Here is an 8,750-nt window from a genome sequence, read left to right on the forward strand (position 1 = left end):
AATTACCATTTTGGAAAGCTTTCAAGTGATATCTCTTATTATGGTAGGATAGTTTTCTGATAAAGTTCTGATATATGTGTCCTTATTTAAGGTGAATTCTAAGCTGGCTGAGTGAAGTTAACAAAGTCAAGTGTATGAATTTATAGGTGCCCAGTCTGAAGGACTCCACTTTGTTGAAATACACCTAGAAGCAAGAAGCCCATCACCTATGGATGTCATGTGCTCCTTTAGAATCTGGGATCAAAAGACAAATTATCATGTAGGTGTGAACACATTCTTCTTAAATATTTTACCTTTTTAATGTTCGGAGCTGGTGTTTTATTCTCATGCACTTGATTTTTATAACCTCACAAGAGATGGTTCCTTGTGTGTAAAGAGATTCCAACATAAGATTAAAATTAAACAGTGACTGAAGGAAAACTTTAATAAGTTATCTTTGCTTTTTAACCTTTGGGAAATAAAACACACTCAAGCCATGAATAAGAATAATATTTAATTCTGTCCAAAACTTGGCAAAACATGGTTTCTTCTGTCTATTGCATTCACTTCTCCTTATCTTACCTCTTCAAAATGTATGACTATCTCTATCTGAAATGTTTTTGCAAACCCATTAATGTATCAAATAAATCTATTATGAATAAGTCAGATTGCAGTATATATTATTCTTTTAGTTGGCTGTTACATTATTCTGCAACAAGAAACTCCCAGATGTATCTTATTTGTAACTGTCTATTTTAGTTTTTCTGATGCCCACAGACAGCTCCTATTGAATCCTATTCTATGGTTTATCCATTTATAATCTATTAGTAGGAGATGCACATCTTGACAGCTAGACTGAATTCAGCCACCTGAGTACCACTTAATGACATGTCATAAAATGCTTCATAATTTAATGAGATCGTTTCTTGTTTTTATTTTATCATAATGATATATCATAACAATTTATGTTAGATCATTAAAAGTGTTGCAATAGATTCAACTTCAAATCTCAAGTCTGTCAAAATATCAGTTGATAAAAAGGGTAAGCTGGCAGAACTTCTTATCTTGAAAAATACAACCTGAAATGTGGACTATATCAAGATTCAAAGACATTTTGATTCTTAAAAAGTCAAATGTATCCTAAGAAGTAATCAAGTACATTTTAAAAAAGTTTGATTCCTCTTTTTAATATGATATAATTCACAGAGGAATAAATTTATATGTTGATGGAATCTTTATAAATTCTTATGATATATTTTAAATGACCATAAAGGAAATTATTTCTCTTAGCAATACATGAACTTTACTATATTTCCTAAATATTCCATATATATATATATATATATATATATATATATATATCTGTATTAAAATTGACTTAAAAGTAAATAAGACAATGCTATTTCTTTGTCACTTTGATTTCTATATTCAGTTACTGATATCTTGAGTCAGATGTCTTCTGACTCATACGTTTTAGTAAAATCAAGTAGGAATTTATCTAGCAAGACTTACAGAAACACATTAAATACGGGTCGTCAAACAAATGAAGTCTAAAATGAGCATAATTCTATCTACTTAAAATTTTTAAAAACTGATAAGCTAAACAATGTACATTTGTTTATATTTACATAAATTATGATACCCAAAACAAGATAATGGTTATATATCGTNTGTGTGTGTGTGTGTGGTACTCAAACATAACCTCCATTTCACTCAAATAAAATTCATCGGATTGAGTGATATATTTAGTTAAAGTGAAAACCAATTTGGCTCAAGTGATAATGGGTCATGGTGAAAGCTCCTTCTAGTAATCTTAGGGTTATCATTATGGTAATATTAAGCCACACAGAGTTTTAAAAGGACCTAATTATAATTCAAATATATTGGCCATTATAAATTGTCATCTCATACGTACATATCTCTCTTATTTGCTTTCTATAATGCCCCTCTAAAAAGAGTGTTAATTTCTAAAGTTATAATAATTACAGGTGCATTTTCTTTAAAAAATCTATAGAAAATCACTTTTCAAAATGAAATGCTTACAATCTGACTGAAATGACTAATTTAACAAATAATGCATGAAGGATTATTATGTCTTTTGAACATATAATAGTTAAAATACAAGAAAAAAAGCGTTCTACTAGAGCCTAATATATTATAAGCTGTAGTACTGATAGAACCAGAAGTACATTTGCAAAATATATCTACTGAGAATAATTTCATGTCAAGTGTCAAATTTGCCGTACTGTTAAGATCTTAAGGTAACCTTGTCCCACCTGAAATGCAAATACTCTCACCCGGTGGCCCATTCATTATGATGGTTCTTGAGCTCTGTTACAAGAGCCAGCCAATGAAAATTATCTATTAACCTACTGGAAAAAAGCCATACATAATTAATGTCTGCAGATAAATAGCATTCACATTTTGACAAGGAGCATCAGTGCCAATAACTCTTCCACCCAGACAGTTTTATGTGTCTTCTCTTCACTAATTACCATTTTGGAAAGCTTTCAAGTGATATCTCTTATTATGGTAGGATAGTTTTCTGATAAAGTTCTGATATATGTGTCCTTATTTAAGGTGAATTCTAAGCTGGCTGAGTGAAGTTAACAAAGTCAAGTGTATGAATTTATAGGTGCCCAGTCTGAAGGACTCCACTTTGTTGAAATACACCTAGAAGCAAGAAGCCCATCACCTATGGATGTCATGTGCTCCTTTAGAATCTGGGATCAAAAGACAAATTATCATGTAGGTGTGAACACATTCTTCTTAAATATTTTACCTTTTTAATGTTCGGAGCTGGTGTTTTATTCTCATGCACTTGATTTTTATAACCTCACAAGAGATGGTTCCTTGTGTGTAAAGAGATTCCAACATAAGATTAAAATTAAACAGTGACTGAAGGAAAACTTTAATCAGTTATCTTTGCTTTTTAACCTCTGGGAAATAAAGCACACTCAAGCCATGAATAAGAATAATATTTAATTCTGTCCAAAACTTGGCAAAACATGGTTTCTTCTGTCTATTGCATTCACTTCTCCTTATCTTACCTCTTCAAAATGTATGACTATCTCTATCTGAAATGTTTTTGCAAACCCATTAATGTATCAAATAAATCTATTATGAATAAGTCAGATTGCAGTATNTCAAACAAATGAAGTCTAAAATGAGCATAATTCTATCTACTTAAAATTTTTAAAAACTGATAAGCTAAACAATGTACATTTGTTTATATTTACATAAATTATGATACCCAAAACAAGATAATGGTTATATATCGTGGAGAGAAAGGGAGATGTGATGCAGAATATGATAACACACGTATGTATATGGATATGTATATTCTTAATATTAGCTTTATGGGTGTGTGTGTGTATTTTAGACATTCTTTGGTGTGACTGATATATTTCATAATAAATTTCAAGTAACTTTTCATTAAAACAAAACACTTGTATTAACGGTATATAATACCTATGATTGATGCTGGTGACTTTACTTGGTCACACACGGCCTTCTAGGTGGCCGCAGGATAGCATGGTAGTGTTATAACCAGAGGGATGTGTTAATTTCTATTGCAAAATGTTAAGAGGCTCCTCAGATCCTTTTGAGCCCTAACTAGCACTGTCCTTAACGNACACACTCAAGCCATGAATAAGAATAATATTTAATTCTGTCCAAAACTTGGCAAAACATGGTTTCTTCTGTCTATTGCATTCACTTCTCCTTATCTTACCTCTTCAAAATGTATGACTATCTCTATCTGAAATGTTTTTGCAAACCCATTAATGTATCAAATAAATCTATTATGAATAAGTCAGATTGCAGTATATATTATTCTTTTAGTTGGCTGTTACATTATTCTGCAACAAGAAACTCCCAGATGTATCTTATTTGTAACTGTCTATTTTAGTTTTTCTGATGCCCACAGACAGCTCCTACTGAATCCTATTCTATGGTTTATCCATTTATAATCTATTAGTAGGAGATGCACATCTTGACAGCTAGACTGAATTCAGCCACCTGAGTACCACTTAATGACATGTCATAAAATGCTTCATAATTTAATGAGATCGTTTCTTGTTTTTATTTTATCATAATGATATATCATAACAATTTATGTTAGATCATTAAAAGTGTTGCAATAGATTCAACTTCAAATCTCAAGTCTGTCAAAATATCAGTTGATAAAAAGGGTAAGCTGGCAGAACTTCTTATCTTGAAAAATACAACCTGAAATGTGGACTATATCAAGATTCAAAGACATTTTGATTCTTAAAAAGTCAAATGTATCCTAAGAAGTAATCAAGTACATTTTAAAAAAGTTTGATTCCTCTTTTTAATATGATATAATTCACAGAGGAATAAATTTATATGTTGATGGAATCTTTATAAATTCTTATGATATATTTTAAATGACCATAAAGGAAATTATTTCTCTTAGCAATACGTGATCTTTACTATATTTCATATATATGCCATATATATATATATATATATATATATATATATATATCTGTATTAAAATTGACTTAAAAGTAAATAAGACAATGCTATTTCTTTGTCACTTTGATTTCTATATTCAGTTACTGATATCTTGAGTCAGATGTCTTCTGACTCATACGTTTTAGTAAAATCAAGTAGGAATTTATCTAGCAAGACTTACAGAAACACATTAAATACGGGCCATCAAACAAATGAAGTCTAAAATGAGCATAATTCTATCTACTTAAAATTTTTAAAAACTGATAAGCTAAACAATGTACATTTGTTTATATTTACATAAATTATGATACCCAAAACAAGATAATGGTTATATGTCGTGGAGAGAAAGGGAGATGTGATGCAGAATATGATAACACACGTATGTATATGGATATGTATATTCTTAATATTAGCTTTATGGGTGTGTGTGTGTATTTTAGACATTCTTTGGTGTGACTGATATATTTCATAATAAATTTCAAGTAACTTTTCATTAAAACAAAACACTTGTATTAACGGTATATATACCTATGATTGATGCTGGTGACTTTACTTGGTCACAAACGGCCTTCTAGGTGGCCGCAGGATAGCATGGTAGTGTTATAACCAGAGGGATGTGTTAGTTTCTATTGCAAAATGTTAAGAGGCTCCTCAGATCCTTTTGAGCCCTAACTAGCACTGTCCTTAACAACTGCCTAAGGTAGCTTAGGCTTTCTCTCTCCGCACTTCCACAGCTACCATGCTGTTTGAACTGTCATAATCTCTTATCTGGGCTTCTGCTTTAGCTCCTCAAGGGTCTCTTTCCATCCTTGTCCCTTTCCATTTTATTCCCAAAGCAGAAGCCAAAATAATTATTTTAAACATTACCAGAGTATGTGACAGCACTTCTCAAGACCCCCGAAACGCTCCTCATTTTTCTCAGAAAATATATGAAAATCTTCACAATGGCCATAGAACCAGGAGTGACAATCTTTTTTCTGTAAAGACCAGACAGTAAATACTTTAGGCTTTGCAAGTCTCTATCCCAACTAGTCAACTCTGCCATTGCTGTAGCACAAAAGCAGCCATAGACAATATGTAAATTGGTATGTCCTGTGTTTCGATAAACTTTATTCGCAAAGAGTCTACACAAGCCAGATTTAGCTCATTGGTTGCTGTTTATTGACTCCTACCGTAGATAATCTGAAACCTCATTGTCTCTGTGACATCATTTCTTGCTATTCTTCTTCTCATTCATTCAGCACAAATGTTGAGTTCCCCAACGTTCCTGGATTACAAAACATAAACCTACTGTAGGGTCTTAGTCTGGGCTGTTTTCTCTGCCTGGAAAGCTCTCCTTCTATATATCCAGCTGGTTAACTCATTCATCTTTCAATTCTTTGCCCACGTCGCACCTTCTCAGTGGTATCTAGCCTAACTGGCATTACTTAAAATCTCAACCTCATCCTCATCCCCAGAACTCTCAATCTCCTATATTCCGACTACCATTTTTTTTTTCTCTTAGAGCATTTATTACCTCCTAACTCGCTATGTAATTTACTTAAGGCTCATGATCCACCAAAGGAGAGCTTTTTACATCAATTAATTTTTTTTTTGAAAAAGGAAAAAAGAAAAAGGGGGGAACAAATAAGAGAAACATTTCTAAGCATCGTTTTGCTAAGCAGAGTGTTCAGATTTAGAAGTACTAACCCATACTACCTACACAGACTGATGCACACATTCTGATGCTTAAACAAAAAACTGAAGATAAACAGTAAGTCATGCACTCTCCAATGACATTGAACATAGTGATGTCCTATTTCAAAGTATATTAAAATTGCCATAAGCAGAATGTCTCATGCTGAAATGTGTTACTTAACTATCTTCATTTATACCTTTGACCAAAAAACTGTAAATGGATGACTCAGGGTAGATCTTCAAATTTATATGTTAGTGGCAATGATTTATGACATTAAAAAGAACCTACAACCTATTTATAACAAAAGTACAGCTTGGTTAAATATTCCCTTGGAGTTTAATGTGGCATTTTCATCTCATGAATATTCTTTGATGAATGTTATTTACTAACAAATTATTTCACTACTAAAGAAACTCAATCAGCAATTCTAAACTTGATTTGCAAAATCATGGAACTTTTTACAGTAACGAATATTTCATGACTTTTTCTTGTATGGTTCTGCAGCACTTTTTAAATTTTAAAAAAGGTTCCTAAAAATGAGATGGGGAATTCCTATGGTGTATCAGTCAACAGAGGAAATATGAATATCAGTCTAATAAGAGTCACCTTGTATATTAAAAAATAGTAAGAAGTACATACTGCCTTCAAGAGTATGTCTATTTACTATTTATTTCTAATATATCCTAGTAGTATGCAATTTCAATGAGAAACAAGTGAAACTATGTGTATGTTTCCTTTGTTTGCACGTGTGTGTTGTATATTTATGTAGATGCAATTACACAAACTTTGTGAAATGCTGGGATTCTTCTGTGTATCAATCTTATTTTTAAAGAGTATTTCTATAGAATTGTCTTAACAACTTAAAAAAAAACTTTGGCGTTAAAATGATTAAATTNCCCACAACGCCGGGATCACGCCCTGAGCCGAAGGCAGACGCTCAACCGCTGTGCCACCCAGGCGCCCCATTACTATTTATTTCTAATATATCCTAGTAGTATGCAATTTCAATAAGAAACAGGTGAAACTATGTGTATGTTTCCCTTGTTTGCACGTGTGTGTTGTGTATTTCTGTAGATGCAATTACACAAACTTTGTGAAATGCTGGGATTCTTCTGTGTATCAATCTTATTTTTAAAGAGTGTTTATATAGAATTGTCTTGACAACTTAAAAAAAAAACTCTGGCGTTAAAATGATTAAATTAAAAAAGATGCTAAGATTACTAAGAAATAATGTTAAAATAACTGGGAAATGAAAACATCTCTGTATCCCTATGTTCCTGTATTGATTTTCCTCCAGACCAAATGGATCAATTGATATGAAATTGTTATAGAACCATGGCCTATTAAATATACGGAAGAACATGCACTTGCTTAGCAAGCATTTAGGGATTTTCAAATTAAAGATGGTTGTAAAATTAAATTATACATATTAACTTCATTTGGATGAATTCTCCTCCCTTCCCATTAGACTTCTATCAGTTAAGTGAAGATTCCTCTGAAGTTCCACGGTCACACTTCAACCCATGTCAAAATTTCAAATCACATTTATACAGGCAGGCTTCTTTATGGTATTACCGTTTCATTTATGTGAGAATTGGAAAAAGTATATAATACTATAATAAATATACACAAATACACTTACATATGTGTCATATATATTTGCTTAAGATTACTTTCTCATCTAGGGCTTTATATCAGAGTGAATACTTTTGTTTTTCTTTTTTTGAATATCAGATGGGTTACAATAGCTGCTATCGTCTTGGTGGCTCCTGGATATATCTGATTTACAACCACAGAAAGGAGAAATTACGTATCTCTATCTTTGTGTAACCTATTAATATAATTCTAGAGCAAGGCTTGTTTTTCATTCTTAAAAGCGTTTTTGTAAATTGTCAATTTTTTCATGCATGATCTCATTTGTGCTCCCCTTCGTGCTCATACACAGATAATATATCTTCTTTATTACTAGAACATAGCTGGTTGCATAAGAGAAGAACAGAAGAGAAATACCAAATCAGTCTCCCTCAAACGTCATCCAGGGCACATAACGGTATTGCTTACACAATGTAGATGTCAAGTGGCTTGAAGTACAGGTGATATTCAACATCTTTCACAACCAGTCTGGTCAGAACAAGGCAAGACACTGAACAAGACCTGTTGAACATCACCCATAGATGGAAAATTCCCTTGGATCACAAACAACATTGAACAGGCAGTTACTTTAATGTTATTTCAGGTGAAGGCTGTGAATCTAATTCTTTCAACAATAAAATGTAAAATTTGTAAGCATAATAATATAATATAGCAATAACAATAGCTATTGTTCATTAAGTGTCTACTTTGTCACAGGGACTCTAAATATATTATTACATTTAATGATATTGCACCTGAGTTGACCCCAAGTGGAATGACTCTAGAATTCATATTCTTACCAGTCATCTTGTCTCTAATACAGTTGGGAGACCAACTTCATTAAATATCCTGTGTATGATTTCTTTCTATAAAATGGGGTAGTAATATAAATCTCACACTATTACTGGAAACAAAGTACCAAATAGGGTCCCTGACATATAGTAGATGCTAGAAAAAATGCCAGTTTCCTTCCATTCTC

Source organism: Ailuropoda melanoleuca, chromosome 6 (assembly GCF_002007445.2).
Source record: "Ailuropoda melanoleuca isolate Jingjing chromosome 6, ASM200744v2, whole genome shotgun sequence".
In the NCBI taxonomy this organism is placed as follows: domain Eukaryota; kingdom Metazoa; phylum Chordata; class Mammalia; order Carnivora; family Ursidae; genus Ailuropoda; species Ailuropoda melanoleuca.